The sequence below is a fragment of the Protopterus annectens genome, chromosome 7.part1, assembly GCF_019279795.1.
Source record: "Protopterus annectens isolate FY-2018-M chromosome 7.part1, PAN1.0, whole genome shotgun sequence".
In the NCBI taxonomy this organism is placed as follows: Eukaryota; Metazoa; Chordata; order Ceratodontiformes; family Protopteridae; genus Protopterus; species Protopterus annectens.
In genome coordinates this window covers 214,615,342-214,633,683 of record NC_056740.1, presented here as the reverse complement: position 1 = coordinate 214,633,683, position 18,342 = coordinate 214,615,342, and positions in this window count along the sequence as shown.

Below are 18,342 nucleotides of genomic sequence, written 5' to 3'. Positions count from 1 at the left end.
AGCCACTGCCACTGAACCTAGAACCTGAAGGATAAGTCTGGCTGGGGGAGCAGGATGAACAAGGATTTCCTGACCCTGGAACTTGACTGCATCTATACAATGAGCAGGCAGAGAAGCAACCTGACTTCTTGTATTCAACTAGGCACCAATTAACTCCAGGCTCTGATAATGTTGTAATTTAGATTTGGAGATGTTGACTGTAATGCCTAGTGTCTGACAAAGCTGGAGCAAACAGTCTCTGGACTGTTCTAGGAGATACCTGGTTGGGTCGGTGAGGAGCCCATTGTCTAAATATGGAAACACTCAGAATCTTAACAGGCTCAGGTGAGCTGCTACCACTGCCATACACTTCGTAAATGCCCTCGGGGCTGTGGTGAGACCAAAGGGCAGGGCTCTGAACTGATCATGGCTGGTTCCCAACCAAAAGCGCAGATGTCTTCGGAAGTGTATGTTCATCTTGACGTGATAGTAAGCATCCTGAAGATTAGTTGACCAAATCCAGTCATCCTTGTGCAAAAAGGGTAGAATAGACTGAACTGTGACCATTTGGAACTTTGATTTCCTCACAAATTGGTTCAGGTTGCTTAGATGCAAAATTGGTCTAAGGTCCCCTGAATTCTTTGGCACTAAAGAAACTTGAGTAAGTTCTGAAGCATCTTTGGTTTGGTGGGACCTCCTGGATGGCTCTTTTGTCCAGCAGCATCTGAATCCCTTGAGCTAATGCTTCCCTCTGACTGGGTGGGATGTTTCTTTTGGATGGGAGAGTCTGAAAAAAATGGTATGAAATAACCTCTGGATATTATTTTTACCACCCAAGAATCTTTTGTTGTAACAGCCCAGGTGTTTGGGTGCAAGGACAAGCACCCCTCCCCTGACTGCCTCCAGAGGTGAAAGGGTCTATCCAGAAAGGAACCTCGTAAACTCTAGTTTTTTGGGGCTCAATCTGCCGTGGGGTTGGCATCTTCCATTTGCACTTCCCCCTCTGCCCCTAGAGGAGATGTCCCCACATGAGTCCTGCAAAGATCCCTAGGATTTCTGGAACCACATTTCCTTGCCTCCACTTTGATTACTGATGAAGGATCTTTGAGGGGTAGAAAAATGAATCCCTACAGCAGACAGGGTCTTTCCTTCCTGTTCACTACAGGAGAGCATTTCTTTAACAGAAGGGCCAAACAAGGATTTTCCATAAAAAGGAGCATTGATGAAAGAAGACTTGAGAGGTTCCAAAAATCACATAGCCGCAGCCAGGAATGTCTCTGTACAGCAATGCCTGAACCGCCAGCCCATGAGGTACCCTCTGCAGCATGGGATATCAACCTCATGGACACACTGGAAATGGATAATAGAGTGGACAGTTGTGGATGATCTTTTTTATAGTCCTCCACAGACATGGACTCCAAGAGGGATTTGGAGAGCTCCTTGGTAAAATCCCTCTCTATCCTTGCAAAGTGCACCAAATAATTCAGTAACCTCAAGGCAAACATTGCTGAAGCAAATATGTGCTTTTCAAATCTGTTAAATGCTCTTGAATGAACATAGGAGCTCTGCTCAGCTACTCTTTTTCGTGGCTGTCAACACAACCATAACATCAGCAGGGACTCCTTTGCTCCATTGGGGGGATCTATCTTTTGGTGGTGCCAAAAAACTTGTCTGGATGACAGAGGATTGTTTCAACAGAGTCTACTTCCTTCCATGTCTGGCAAGAGACTAGGTTGATAAGCTCATCAGCCGGGGGAGTCACCCAAGACATATATGAGCCAGAACCCAAAGCTTCCAAAAATAGTGACTCCTCTTGGGAAGGAGTATCTGAGGGCCAACCACCTTTCTGCTTAAGGATCTCTAAAATGTTTCTGAATGAGACGTCATCAGGTGGTGATCTGGGGGACCTTTCCCCTTCATCAAAGTCTATATCCTCTGTGAGGGTATTCAGAGGGGAGTCTATGTGCCTCCTTTTGCATGTTCTCTTAAGGAGAACCTTCGCAGTGGAATGCTTTGGGGAAGAGTCCAAAGAGAGGGGAAGTTCCTCCAAGGGAACTGTCTGGATACTAGATGGTACTGGCTGTCCCTGTGGAATGGGTCTGATGGAATCAGAGTTTGATCCCACTGGGAGAACAGATGCAGGATTCACTGAAGAAAGACAGATTGGGTTTCTTGGATGAGAGAAAACCCTCTCCACTGCTTCAAAGGCAGATGGGCTGGGAGAAGTGTGGCCGTCAGCATCAGAGTCATAACTTCTGAAGCAGACAAGCCCTGATTCTGTCCTGATCCATGCCTCAAGGAGGGAGCCAGGCTTGAGTTATCTATTGCTGAGGCTCCAAGGGGCAAGGACAGCTCTGACAACACCAGAGTAGATCCTTCCACCAAACTCTGATGCTTCGGTTCTGGGACTCATACCAATTCAAGGGGATAGGAGAAGAACCAGTCAGGGGAAACTGTTGGAGTTGAAGACACAACTCTGTTCAGCTCTGACATCGATTCTCTCTGGGTTCTTGGATCTAAGGGCTCCAAAGCTGTGGGATGGATTGGAGAAAAAGATATTACTATATTGGAAGTGAAAGGGAGGCTCATGAATCCAGTGAGAGATGGAGCCAGAATAACTCCTATCTGAATCAGAGCTCTGAGGAACTTCCTCATAATCCTATCCACTTTGACCTTGGAGAGACTTCTGGAGGACCTGACATAAGAGGTAGTGGACTGCGGCCTACAGTGTTTCCTCAGAGCGGTTTGCAGAAAGGGGGAATGGCTCCAAAAACACACTGGATCATTTGTGAACTTGGATGAGTGAGTTCAGGGAGTTTTTGCAGCACCAGAGGTTGGATTCGAGGTTTTCAGATCCAAGGGCTATATTGGAGATTTACTTGATACAATTTTCAGATCCAAGGGCCTAGGATCTGAAGATTTCACTTTTGGATCCAAGTAAGTAGGATCCAAAGATCTGTTAATCTTCTGAGGAGGCTCCAAAGTTGTGAGGTAGAAGGAGTCTTCTGAGATCAAGGAGGGGACCTCTTTCAAGGCTCTGATGGAGCTTTAGAATGTTTGCTGGGCATTTGAGCCCTGGAGGAGGAAGAAGAAGAGGCAGTAATCTCTTGAGGACCAACTTGTTTCTCCTATCCTCAATCACCCTAGAATTAAAGACAGCATAGACAGTATAATTAATATTGAAGTGTACTATTCCTAGACAATAAATGCACTCCCTGTGGGCATCAGAATTTGGAATTTTATGCCCACATAAAGTGCATTTTTTAAATCCTGTTGGCTTCTTGGACATAGTTTTGAAAAAGAAGAGGGACAGAGAGAAAAGATTTTTTTAACAACATAACTACCAACAATGGTAGGGGTAGTCAACTTAAAAAGGGTAGGAAAATAAGTAAAAGGAAAGGAAAGGAGGTACCAAAAATGGCAAGCAACAAGTGTACCTGATAAGGTAGGTACCAAAAATGGTAAGCAACAAGTATACCTAATAAGGTAGGTACCAGAAATGGTAAGCAACAAGTATACCTAATAAGGGAGGTACCAAAAATGGTAAGCAACAAGTATACCTAATAAGGTAGGTACCAAAAATGGTAAGCAACAAGTATACCTAATAAGGTAGGTACCAAAAATGGTAAGCAACAAGTATACCTAATAAGGTAGAACAAGAGATTTAAAAGAAATGCCTAATGAGAAGAAACTCCAAAAAGCTTGACAGATAAAAAGGGAGAATGTAGAGAAAGTTAATTGGATAATATTTCCTGATGAAAAAAATACTCACAAATGCTTGCACAATTGAAAAAGACTTCTGAGAGAGGATTCACATCTGTGTAAGATGGAGGCAAATGAGATCTGAGGTACTCTAGGCTACCTGGGACATTATGGGTAGAGGGAGGTGCTCGAGAGTTGGATCCGTAAGTCTGAGATATGCATCAGAGTCGGTTCCGAGGTTGGATCCAGTACCCATATGTTGAGAAAGAATGAAAAGGACAACACCAGATCAAATAACTATTTACACAAGCTCTTGCTATATGTGTTACAAAATTCATTACGCAACTAAACTGTAGGAAGTCACCATATAATATAAATTAATATTTCTCCATTAATGAAATCTGTTTATCTAGAAATTGTATTCTGTAAGTATTTTGTTTGTTTTCATCTTAATACTACAGTGACAGCATTTATAATTCTGAAGATTAACCTCATTTTTCTAATTCTTTGTTGTAATTTCCTGGCTATTGTTAATAAATTCCAAAGAAGTGGAAATTGAGATCTGAGTGCACATTCAGGAATTGGGATATTAAACAACACTAAAAGTTTAATCAGTATAAATTTATCAGACCATAGTGCTTGCAGGAAACATTGATTTTTTTTTCAAAAAGGTTGTAGAACGTTGCAGTCATAAACCAAATGCTACCAGTCTACTTTGGTTAAGGATTTAAACTTCCAACCACCAATATCTGCCTTTTTCTATATAATTTCAGTTTTATGTGGAGTGATAAATGATCTGTGTAGAAATGTCCACGAGAATAATCTGTAAAACAAAGATTATGCATTTTTTGAGAATATTAAAATTATTCCCAGTGACAGCCACAGTGGTGCAGCGGTAGCATTGTTGCCTCACAGCAAGAGGTTCTCCCGTTCGATTCTCAGCTGGAGTGCGGGGAGTGCCTTCTGTGTGGAGTCTGCATGTCCTCCCCACAGTTGGGTGGCATTCGAAAGACATGCGTAAATGGGCGTGCCTTCATTGAAGGTTGGACGTCGAGCTGGCACCTTGGCGTTCGTGAAAATCTACTGCCAATCATTAGCGGACCGGAGTTCCGCTCTGGCGACCCCTAACCGGGAAAAGCCGAAAGACAAACAACAACATTAAAATTATTCCCAGAAATTTATTAAAGGCTTTAGAGTGGGCTAGAAAGGCCTTTCCAGTGTGATGTGTACACAATGCAATTCACTGTGATGAGGCTGGACCCTATTATCATCTTATTTGCATGTTTCCTGAATCACTGCAATGTGTAGTCAGTGGTATCCTCCCTCCAAACACCCTTAACACATCACACACACATACACACACTAACAAACACTGATTATGCATTTGTATGCATTTTTTTTTAATATTAAAATCATTCCTGTGAATTTATTAAAGGCCTTAGAGTGAGATAGAAAGGCCCTTACAGTGGAATGTGTACAAAATGCAACCATGATCAGAATGGACCTCATTATCAGCTAATTCCCATGTTTCATGAATCACAACTACTACTGCAATGTGTAGGTAGTGGAATCCTCCCTCCAAACAATGTAACACACCACACACACACACACACACACACACACACACACACACACACACACACACACACACACACACACACACACACACACACACACTCACACGTACACTACAGTCCCTGTACCCATCACCACCCTCCTATGGTTCCCCCTTGACTCCCATAAAACTTTAGTGCCATTATGGCACTTTACGCGAGTCAGCCCTATTGGTATAGTGTATCCCCCAACAATCCAATCCCAGTTATGCTGCAGTTGTTGTTACGGCACTTTAATGAGTCTTGGTGGTGTAGTGATCCCCCCACCCCCCAAGCCACATACTAATGGTGTTGCCATTATGGCATTTAAGGGTAAGCCTGGATGTCCAGTGGTTTACCCAGTCCTTGTAGTAACTCTGGTGCCTTAGGACACTTTAACTCATTTACGCCTGTAGTGACTTTTTTGTATACCTAGTTAACATCTATAGCTCCTTATGGTGGCCAGACTTTTCTTGGGTCTGACTTTTTAACTAAGTGACTTACCAGTTTATAATGTGCAAAATTAGAAAGACATTAAGATTGCTAATCTAGAATGTCCAGCAGTAGAAAAGCCTTGCTTATCTTATGCTTTTTAAGTTGATTTTTCAGAAAATTCTCTGGAATGCAAGGATGTATGTAGGCAGTTAGAGGTACAACATTCCGCATCATATAGGTGTTGATTAGTTAAGGAATATTACCTGGTGTCTAGTGCATCCCCACCCCTGTCCCCATAGTAATTTTGGTGCCATTACAGGATTTCAGACAATCGCCCCTGGTGTCCAGTGGTTCCCCCACTGCTAATTCCCATCGTAACTGTGCCATCATGGCAATGTGTTTCCTGGTGGTCTGTTGATCTCCTCCACCCCTGATCCCCACATTGCAATTAGCTGCCATTATGAAACTTAGTGCCCATTGTCCCCCCATCCCTGTCCTGTTGCTCTTTGCCTTAGGGCACTCTTCCCAGGTGTCCAATATATCCCCCCATCCTTGTAGTAATGTTGGTTCCAGTATGTATCTCACCAGGCTTCCATTCCCCGCAGTAATGGTGGCACTGGTATGACACTTTTAAAGATATTAGCATTATTCTCCCTGGTTCCCCTCACCATCAATCCCCATCTTGGTAATGGTGGCATTGTAGCACTTCCCCAGTAAGCCCTGGTGTCTAGTAATTCCCTACAACCATGTCCATGTTCTTGGTTGAACGCATCCTTTTAGCTGCTACCAAGACATGGTGTGGATGGCCGTTCTGATCTACATGGTCAAGTGCTTTGCTAAATCACTCAGCTGTGTAGACAGCTTCCTGGGGATAGTTCACAGCAGAGACTACATGGCTAAGTAGCATATAGCTCTGTCTCCCCAGAATGCCTCATTAAAATGTTGCACAGTCAATTTTGGAACTGTTAACTGTGAGAAGATGAATGTACGTCACTGATATATTCTGTTAAAGTCACCCTGTTTATGGAGGTTGGACAAACATAAGGATTAGAGAGTGAGGATATTGTCTATTGAGAGAACCAGGTTAATACAGAGGAGGTCCTGTGGAAGTATATAGACAGAACCTTGAGGCACACCAGAGAAAAAGTGAGTGAGAGAGGACTGTGATGATAACTAATGTAGAGCTGCATGGAGTCTGCATATACTGTGAATATGTATTACAGCCATTGCCGCTTTAAGACTATTGTGCAACATGGCTGTTTTAAGAATGAATGTATCCCATGATGTTCTGAGTCTTGTACCTAGGCCTAGTATATTGGTGATGAATGAAGTGTTAACTTGTACTTACTGATCTGCCATTCTGCACAGAATAAAGTTAACATTTTGTTAAAACTCTGGTGTTTTCTGACCTTGATGACACTGCTGTTTGGCATTACTAACCAGACATGTGTCATAACAAAAAATGATTATATTCAGAAAATAAAAATGAAAACAAGATCACAGCCCTCTATACCAACAATGAGCTGAGTAATGTCTGCCAAGCTCAGAGGAAACTGTTTTAAGAAAAATGTTGCTTTACTTACCTCACAGAGTTCAGACCTCACAGGGAACCTTGTTGGCTAGGCTTACGTAGGCCCTTGGGCCGATAGCCTAGTACCTACCTATGAACCTACCTATGAACCTATGAGTGGTCATTTTACCATTTTAAGCCTTTCAGACCTAGAAAGCTAATTTTTTGAAAAATTACAAAGTTTGAGCCACCTGAGCAATTTCAGTTCTTGAAACCATTTAGCTGGCTTGCCTGGAGGCAAAGGTTTGCATGCTTTGGATAGGCAATCCAGTTAGATGAGGAAACAAAAAAAATCTAGGTGAACAATTTGTTGCACTCCATGGGAAAAGAGGTAGAGGTAATATACAGTTCCTTTTCATTCCCAGAGTGCCAGAGCATTATGTATGAATAAATGATTAGTAAGTTTAATGAACATCTTGAGCCTAAAAGAAATATTATAGGAAGGGCAGACTTCCAAGATGTGTACAAGCTAAAAGTGAATGTATTGAAGCTTTTGTAAAGTGCATATATGAAATGTGGGTTTAATAAAACTAAATATGAACAAATCAGAGACAACTGTTAAAGGTGTGGCTGACAAAGAGGTGTCTCAAATGTTACAATTTGAAATGAGTCTACCTTTAGAGCTGGTCAATAAAAATTCCCAGGGAGATAGAATTGGTAAAGAAACAAAATGCTAATTTAAGTATGGCAAATGATGTGTCTGGGGTAAAATACTGAGAAAATAGCAAGCTTTAAAAGAGATATAATCCTTGTCAAAGTAATCGAATGCGTGAGAAGTGTGGTGAGTGTAAACCTGGCAAATGTAAGAGGTGTAACCATTATCAAACTGAGTCAGAGCAGTGTTCAGCATATGGCAGAAGGTGTAGGATATGTAAAACTCTGTGCAATTTTATTCATAGCTAGGCTGTTAATGGGGTCGATCATTTGTAGCCTAACTTCAAGATCCCATTTCATTAGTATCCTAGAACATGAATAATTACTACCTTATTTCATCCCCTTTCAGTGATAGATTGAGGAGCCAGCCCAGGGGTGAATTTATTTGTCTAGGCTGTCATTTAATTCCTTCTCTCAGTACAGCTTTTTTGAGAGTGTACCTTTAACTCCCAGTGGGTGTGGCTTGAGCATTTAAAGCAATGAAGTTATCACCTTACAGTTCTAACAAATACTCATTGACAGAGATAAAATATCAATACAATTGTGTTTGCCATTGTGTATGCTTCAAGATAAAATACTGTGATACCTTGTATATAGCATTGTTTTGGAATTGTTAATGCAAATATGAACAAGCAATATTTGATGCCTAGAGGCACAGTAGGAGGTAACTGCAGAAACGCCTGGAGGTGCACTCGGCTGTAAGGCCAGGAAGTTATTTTAAGTCACATCTAAGGGAAGTCTATTCCAAAACAGGGTGACTATTTGAGAGAGAGAAATTTATTTAACCAGCAGGTCCTACGTATGCTGCAGTAGTTTATTTCCTTTGAGCAGGTGTTTAGGGTGTTGTTTTTCAAATGTAGAGGCTGCATTGAACTGGACCCTTCAAGTCTTTGTAGGTGAGGTAGAGGTCCCCCTCAAGAATCTGTAGGAAACAGAGAACACAGTGCTTTAATGTATAGCACAAGGAATATATGTACTTGATTCTCTTAGTGATAAACTACTATGGTCTTTCAAGTTTAGTCATAAGTTTAGTCGAGTCTCTATCACTTCATCGAAGATTGCTTACCTTGAACAGCTATTCATCAAACCAACATCATCAAACATCCCTTCATCAAATGTTCACATCAGCAAACTAGGCTTAAAATAGTTTGCAAGGACAGCTAGCCTAGTACTTACCTATGAACGTAAGCCATAAGCAAACATACATTAATATAAAATAAAGTAAACGGTAACAATATCTTTCCAGCTACATACATTATACATCACTTATACTCTTCTTATCATCACACCAACATTACATAAATTGCTCAATTCCTGCCTTCCCTTAAACCTCACTCCTCCTCCAGAGCATTATTCTGCATGTATTGTTCCTACAATTTCCATTTATCCCTATGTAATTTGCTCCTTCACTTTTCTAATGATCCCGCTTCCAGTTCTTTTATCTCTGTTACAATATTCAACACTTCAAATACAGTTGCTTTAGACTTTGATTTTCATTTTCTAGTAGTTGCTTTTTTGGCAGCCATCAGAATTAAACTTACCAAGGCCTTCATTTTGTCTAGGCAGTTCAGATCCTGTCCTAGCTGAAAAGAACTACTTGCTCATTTAGACCTATTTGCTCACCCAGTATTTCTGACAGAGCACTCTATAGGGAATTGTTAAAATCTGCCAACTCATTATACTCCCAAACTATATGTTCCCATTTACCTCTTTCTTCCACATCACACCTCCAACATTTGCCATCTACCTCAGGAAAAATTCTTTGGAGTCTGCTTGGGCTATAAAAATACCTATCCAAACACGTCAAGAAAATTCTAAACCATAAAATACTTTTTTGCACACTTGGGAGCCATACATATGTGGTCCCATTGTGTCATTGTAAATTGCTTATCTAATCTCTCTTCTCAGTTTTTCTAAACTCCTCTGATTGATTCTTATACATGCTGTGCAATATTTTATATGCCCTTCTAATTATCTTTTTCAACAGCAGCTTCTCTTCTAGGTTCAACTAAAAACTCTGCCAGAGCAGGTCTTTCCCTTAAGATTCCCCTACTCCTTTCTCTTTGCCTATAGTCTGATATCAGTCCTTGTTTGTGAGTCTTTAGCCTGCAGTCTAAATGTTTTCTTGGCCTCATGACAATCTATTACCTTTCCCTCTCTAGTTATTTGCTCCCAATATCTTGCTTCCATTGCAAGTTTTCTCCAGTAAATTCCATCCCCCTCTTGCCTATTCTCTGTACCCCTACTTGCAGTCATCCCTATTGGCAACTCTCCTTTCTCCATTCTCATGTCGGCATAGTTCTAGCATACTTTCTGCCACTTAATGAATATAATATAATAAAATATTTTATATGGCTGTTATTCTCATTAAGGATCTGCATGCAAAATGCCACTCTCTCCTTATTCCTTGAATTTCTCCCCTGCTTCATCATCATCCATTTCCACTTTCAGTTATAACTTTTTGTTTGTGTTATGTATATAAGCATTAATTGTGTAGCTCTACAATATCCCTTCAAATCAGCTAATCCTAAACCACCTTGTTTTGTTTGAAGGATCAGCTTATCTCACTTAACCATTACCCTCTTCTCCTTCCAGACTTCCATATAAATTCCTAGAATTCTTTATTAATTTCTTTCTACAACTGCACCTCTGCTTGATAATAATATGCCTATATATATATATATATATATATATATATATATATATATATATATACACATATACATATATGTATACATGCTTATGTATATAAAACTAAAGGGACTAAAAACATTTTCACTGCTTGTATCTTACTATCCATATCCATAAACAAGAGCTTTCAATTTCTTAGTTTTGTTTTATCTTTTGTTTAGTCTCTTTCCACAGATCCTTAACTGCTATAACAGAAGCCTTTTTAATCCATACTGCTAAATACTTCATCTTATCATGTCTCCATAAATATGGCTATTGCTGAACCAATTCATGTGTGGGTACATAATTTATGGCTATAGCCTTTGTTTTATCATCATTCATTTTATATTCCAAAATGACTCAAAACTGTCTCAAAATGTTCCACACTACTAAGATGTCTTTTTTGGCATTCATCAGGTACAAAATAATATCATCCACAAATAAGGCCAACTTTCCCTGTTTACCATACTGATTATATTCTTTAATTTCTGAGTCCCTTATTCTCTATGTGAATGGCTCTAAATATAAAGCAAATAACAAAGGGGAAAGAGGACAACCCTGCGTGGTTGATCTGTTCAGACACAACTTATCAGAGAGGAACCTTCCCACTTTGTACTTGCTGCCGATCCTTCATATATCCTCCTAATTCACTTTATTACTGTATTAAGGAATGCAAATTTTTCCATTGCCCTAATCACAAAATCCCAGCTTACTCTGTTGAATGCTTCTCTGCAGTAAGACCCATGAGCAACAATGGTATTTTCTTAAATTCGGTTTCCCTCTAGATCATCATTGTTCTGTTAATGTTGTCACATTTTTGACTCCCCTATACAAAACCACAATGATGCATAGCTATCAATTTTGGCAACACTTTTTCCATTCTTTTATCTAGTATACACATAAACACCTTATACTCGTGGTTTAAAATTAAAATGGGTTTATATGAAACTGGGTCTGATGGGTCTTTACCCCCTTTAGGTACCACAGCCACCACAGCTTTCTTCCAAGATGTTGGTGCTCGCCTCCTTTTAAAATATAGCTAAACAAAAATCTTCCAGATCTTTATCACTTTCTTCCCTTTTAACTTCCAGACTTCCACCGGAATACCATCTCTTCCTGGAGACTTTCCTGCAACTAGATTATGCATCACAGTTTTTATCTCATCTCTTCTTATCTTAACTGTTAGTTGTACAGTCTCATCTACCTCTAACATTGGCCTACTTCAGTCTTCCATAAATATTTCCATTTGTTCTCTTTCTTGATTTCCATATTTCCCTGTTTTATACAAATTTTCATAACATTTCCAAAATATCCCTAACATCTCTACAGAATCTCTGGTTGTTTTTCTTGTTACAGGCTCCCTAAGTTTGGCAACAGTTCTTTCTACTTTCTGTTTTCTAAGTTGTTGTGCTAGAAGTTTATGTGCTCTGGTGTTATTATAAAAAAAACAGTTGATTAGCAGTAGTCTTTCTAAACTCATGCATATTATCTAGATACTCTCTTATTTTCTCTGTAGCACTCTGCAGTCGCACCTCTTCTTTTTCTGTGAGATTCCGCTTATTCTGCAATACTTTAACCTTTGTCAGGTCCTCTAAATATTTCCTATTACTTCTTAACTGTATCTCTTTTTCTTTTATTTTTACCCTCAAAAGTCCATTTTCATTTTATCCCACTCACTAGCTATAACGTCTAATAATTTTTGAATAAGTTTCACTACCAATTCCTTAAATTCCTCTCATTTTAACAGGTAGGTGGGAAAGCATTAGTATCTCATGTTTACTTCATTACCCTGCATTTTCATCTTAGTTTTTATTAGTGCATGATATGGAATAGTTATTGGATGTCTGTCAAAGATTTCAATTAAATGCACATGTTCCTGTGAAGTATAATTTCTGTCTAGTCTAGCCCAGTTATTATACCTTGAGGAATAATATGGAAATTCTCTCCAAGTTCCTACTACTGAATTAACATCTTCCATACCAAATACTTTCATAAATGTCTTCAGATATCTACCTTCTTTTGATATATTACATTCTAGGCCCCCAGATACATCCTCACTGTTGTAAACCAAGTTCCAGTCCCCACCTATAAGTAATATTCCCTGATGAAAGATGAATATTTCTCTCAAACATTTCTTAAGCTCTACAATAGCACTTTTTCATGGAATATAAATATATGCCAGTATAATCACCTGCCCTTGCCAGTAGCCCCTTACTACCACAAATCAATTATTATTATCATTTTTATTCTCTTCAATAACTATTGGAGCTCTTCTAGCAATTTGTATAATTACTCTGCTTTTCCTTTGTCCCTGATAGTCTGCTGAATATCCATCCTGAATCCTTTGTTTATCAAATTCACATGTTCATTTCTTTCCAAATGTGTCTCCTGCAGCATTGCTATTTGTACTCTGGATTTCTTGATTATAATTCAATACTTTTACATTTTTGTCTATACCTGTAAGGATATTTACATTCCAAAATAATATGGATAGTGTAGCCATGATGATAAGTTATTGTACTCACTCATTATACATAACTGCTTTTTTGAATGTGCATTTCCAACTTTTGTGCTGCAGGCACACACTAATATTTAGCAGTTTGATCTTTTATACCCTTGTTTTTTGTCATTTCCATTTCAACCTATGTCACATTTTCAAGACTTTTTTATTTTAATGAAAACCCTCAACAAAACTAAGTGCATTTGCAAAACATCCCAACAACATGTTAACTTAGATCAAACACACAAAACTACATACATCTCCAAAAAATGAAGTTTACCCCCCTCCCCCAGATAGGAACAATTGTCAAAATGACAGCTGCACCAACAGGTATTACCTAACTTAAACTTAAGGTTACCCATGCCAAAATACATGGTACAACTTGTGCTCCCACTTACACTGATTGCTGTCTGTTCTTTTCTTATCTCTATTCCTCTCCTAGATGTGAAAATTAACCTGCATGCTTTCAGATATCATTAACTTTTATGCCTACGAAAAAATGCACTGGCTATCTTTAAATATAACTAAATTTTAGACGGTTCTATTAAATGCATTAAATTTATTAAGTCTGCTAGGGAAGCTGATATATCTTATTCACTTTCAATTATTTCAAAATTTATTTTTTAATAAAATGCTTACCCTTCTACCTTATATTTTTTGCATTTCCTTTAAAACAATGCTCAGAACTCTCAAGATGAATTGCTTGCACCTGCAAACAACTCATCTCCATGGAAACATAGCAATGAAAAAAAACACAAACACATAAAAACTCTGCAGATGCATGAAGAAGCTATTTTCAATTTCACTCAGAACAGCACGTACAACTGCATTCATCTGCAGGCATCTTGACTCTCACTGAACATTGGTTAAAGGAAAAACAGCTAATATCATAGCATATGTAAGAAACTTAGCACTTTTTATGACATTCATCATTTTGTCTTACTTTCAAACCTACTTGCTCATCAATATCACTTGTTTTTAGATTAAGCCAAGGGCATTAATCCAGACATCCACCTATGCAAAAATAAGAGAAAACATCTCAACTCTACATATAATATGATTTGATTGTGCACTTTTACACTCCACTCTTACCCCAGCAGCTCAAGGTTACAACATAATTTAAACTTGCTTGTATCCAACCTTTCTTCTCTTTTAACACTGCAATGCCTATATTTCTTAAAATTAAAAAGGTACTTGTTTACATTAATATCTTTATCATATACAACAATCACTGAAAAGACTCACCCACATTTAAAATACCTCTAACTACATACTACACAAAACTGCTTTACTATATAACATGCAGTTTATATCATGAAATGTTTTGCATAAATACTATTAAGAACAAAAAAAAATTTTACTTACAGTTACTTTTTTCCCTTTTAGTCTCCTTCTAAACATTAGCTACATAAAATGGGGTATATGCTTTAGAGTTCACCCACAAGTTTAAGAAAGTCAACAAAACTGCAATCTTTTTCAGCCACTTTTTGTTGAAAAAACATATTTCACAAATGTGATTCATGCATTATAATCTCACATTTATTCACTAATGTCTGTGTTGCTGGTCTTCTTCCTGTTATCTCCATCTCCCAATAGCAGACTCTAGTTCAAGTTCAATGTACTCTTGGTTCTTATAGTAAAGTCCTGTGCTTTTTTCTGTCTTTCAAGCATTTTCCTTTACATTGGAAAAAGATTTACTAGCAAAGTCTCTCTATGGGCTTTATTATTAGAAGAATGAAATGCAGAGTCCCCTTCTGTTTTATGGCAAATGTTTTGTTGGATAAACCTTTGTATTCCTTCCTTAGCCTGTTCTGCATCAAAAAATGTATTTGATTCTCCAGGAAAAATGTTCTGAAGACATCTAGATACAGCAGCTTGAATCTCACACCTGCTTCTTGACATTCCCTGATTGCTACAAGAAATTTGCTTCTCTTCTGCCTGGTGTGCAGTGAATAATCATTTCCCACAAGCACTCAACTATCTTTAATTTTAATACTCTCCCCATCTGCCAAAGTTTTGTCAGGGTAAACTCTTTGCACTGGTATGATTGCATCTTTACTAATATACGCCTTAGCTGCTTTCTTATGGCCAGGTTTGGAGCATACACGTGATGTGCCCTTTTAATTATTAAATCCTGTTGTGGAATACCAGTCCAGTTGCTTATGTGTGCTTTCATAAAATTAATACAGTCTATTCCTTCCAGTTTCTCTGGTACAGCAGAAAATCTCATGTTTTCCTTGTAGGTTCTGTCTTCTTCTTCTTCTTCTTTTGGCTTTTCCCGGTTAGGGATCACCACAGTGGATCACCTGTTTCCATTTCTTCCTATTCTCTGCATCTTGCTCTGTCACACCAACCACCTGCATGTCCTCTCTAACCACATCCATAAACCTTATATTTTTCTTTTACCTGGCAGCTTCATCCTTAGCATCCTTTTCCCAATATACCCAGCATCCCTCCTCAGCACATGTCCAAACCAATGCAATCTCGCTTCCCTGGCTTTGTCTTCAAACTGTCCAACCTGGGTTCTGTCTTCTAATGGTACAATTTTTTAAAACAGCTCTTCTTGAGATCTCTCATAGTCAGCCAGCCTTTTCTATATTTCTTCCTCTGATTTTTGCAGTTTTATCAGTTCATCCAAATATCTAGTTAATGCTTCTTCTATTTTTTCCAGCATTTTGTTATTTGAGTTGATATACTTCTTCTGAGTATATTTGATTTATTTTCCCTCCAAATTACGGGAAGCCATCTTTTATACCAAAGCTGTGGCCTTCCAGTCAGTGTTTGCTCTTTACTTTTTCTAGTTGATTTTCTTTCAGGTTCTTTAAATTTCTTCTTGGTTGGCCTCCAGGAAGTGTACATACTAGTCAGTAACTGAATTTTACTCATGCTGGTAGAATTACTAGCTCTTATTTCTCACTTTCTTTTTCACACTGGGAGAGCTGAAATTCAGCTGTTTATCAGTGTGCAGCCATCTTGAAAGTCATGAGGGAAGAAAAAGTTTTGGCCAATATATGAAAATGAGGCGTGAGATGCAGGCCATTCCTAGAAAAGCAGGTAGGGCTGTCATTCATCCCAGGCTAATATGTATTGAATCCCATTAGAATGATAGAAATAATTAAGCCAATGGTGAAAGTCCATTACCTTTTATTTGCATTGTGGCATCATTTTTGATGATGGTAGGATGCTGTTCAAAACTAGTTTCATACCTACCTTAGACATATAGTCTGAAAGTTCCATCATGTCCCTCTTCATATGATCCAAACAGGTAGGTGTCATTTCATTCACTCCACTCATCCCATATGCACAGTGATCAAATCTTGGGTGAAGGAACTTGAGGGCTGTAGTGACATGGTTGATCCTGGCATCTGAGAGACAGTTTACAGCCTTTCCTTGGTCAGCCTGGTAAGTGGTGTATCTAAGTGTCTCACTATGGAGTCACCTATGACTAAGTCATTACCAGAAGTTAAGGGCATTGGTCCACCAGATGGGTGACCCCTCTTTTGCTTTTCTTCTGTTTGTTCTGTTTGTGCATGCTATTTGCTTGTAAGTGTAATGGTGACTGTCCTGTATACCCATTCTACATCTTGGAGGTCTTTGAGTTTTGGACAGGACTTCCTTAAGCACCTCAGAGTAAGATGGTGTATTTGCTGATGTAGGACAAGATGGGCATGGTTGTGTGAGGTGGGTGCCAGTACTTATAACATGGTGGGTGGTGTTAATAAGTTTAGATATGAGGCTAGCCTCTTCTGTTAGAAAATAGTTGCACATCTCACATATAGATTCACACAGTAGAAGAAGCAAATGATTGTCAGTAAGCATGCAGCAGTTGTTACATTGTGTCAGGGTATGTAGGGCTATCAGGCTGGCTACAGATAGTGTGACTGACTATATCCTCATGGTTTGTATTGTCTCATGTGTAAGGAGTAGATTGATGAGGGCTGTTGAGGGTAGGGGGTTTACTGTTATTTACTAGTTATGGGAGATGATAGGATTGCTAGTGAAATAAGTGAGTAGAATAGAGAAAAAGTGCAAAAAAGGAAATAGGGGTAGAAGTGAAGTAGGGTAGTTCAATTTACTCAGCAGTACATACACAAGGATTGTAGAGTGGTTTGGCAGGTCCAACTTAATTCACTCAAGTTGAAAATCACAGTCAAAATCAGACTCACTGTTTATAATTTCAAGTTGAACTCAACTTATGCAACAAATGAGCTACAGAGCAATTAATAGTAATATCACTAACGAAAAGACATTGAGGGTAAGGGCAATTCCAGCAAATGGTTTAAAAGCAGTAACAAGCTAAGCAATCTGACAGACTTTCCACAACAGTAGTGGGTTGTGCCACAGTGAGCCACTAGCACCAGAATGACAGAGCAGAAGGTTGTAATCACAGTGAAGTCGCGGGAACAGTTTAAAAAAACAGTATAATAATAGCAGTAGCACAGTTTGAGAATGCAATATGATGACTAGCAAACAGGCTCATTTGCCATAACAGCAAAGAGTTCAGTTACAATGCAATCAGCAGTAGCAAAAGATGACGCAAAATCAGAATGCAACCACTATCAGTTTGCTCAGGATAGCACAACTGCAGCAAACAAGGAAAAGTAAAGGGACAGTTTACGTTTCACAACAATGACTAGCAATGTGGTACAGATGCCACAACAGTAGACAAAGAAGGGAAATAGAGCAGTGCACAGTATGCCTATAGCAAGACCAAAACTTTGCACTAGATATATACAGCCATGTGTTAATTATCAACTGGACTCAAGTGTCTCCAACAGTGCACAATTGTACTCAGCTGAATATTTTTGTTTTTTCACACAAGAGACTCAGTATAGCACAAAATGATTCTGTAAAAGGTAGCACATCTCTTAAAGATTTTTTTATAAAACCATAAGGTGGAAATGCTTTCCCTATCAAAAATAACTCTCAGAAGTACACAAACGTCCTGCAGAATACACAGAACTTTCCAGGTTTTGAGGTCAGTTCTGAATAGATGTCTTCAGGCATGCTTATGCACTTGTATCCCAGCCAAACTGAACTTTGACATTTGCAAATGCACTGAGTATAAATAAACAAACTGGAGCACATGGGCTAAATAAAAAGGCACACTGACCTGCAGCCAACAGAACATTTGTACTTATTTTATTTATTATTTATTTACTATAGTTTACTCGGGAAGTCCATCTGGGAACTGAAATGCCCATTTTCGGTGAAGGCTCAGGGGTAAAGCTCCAAAACAA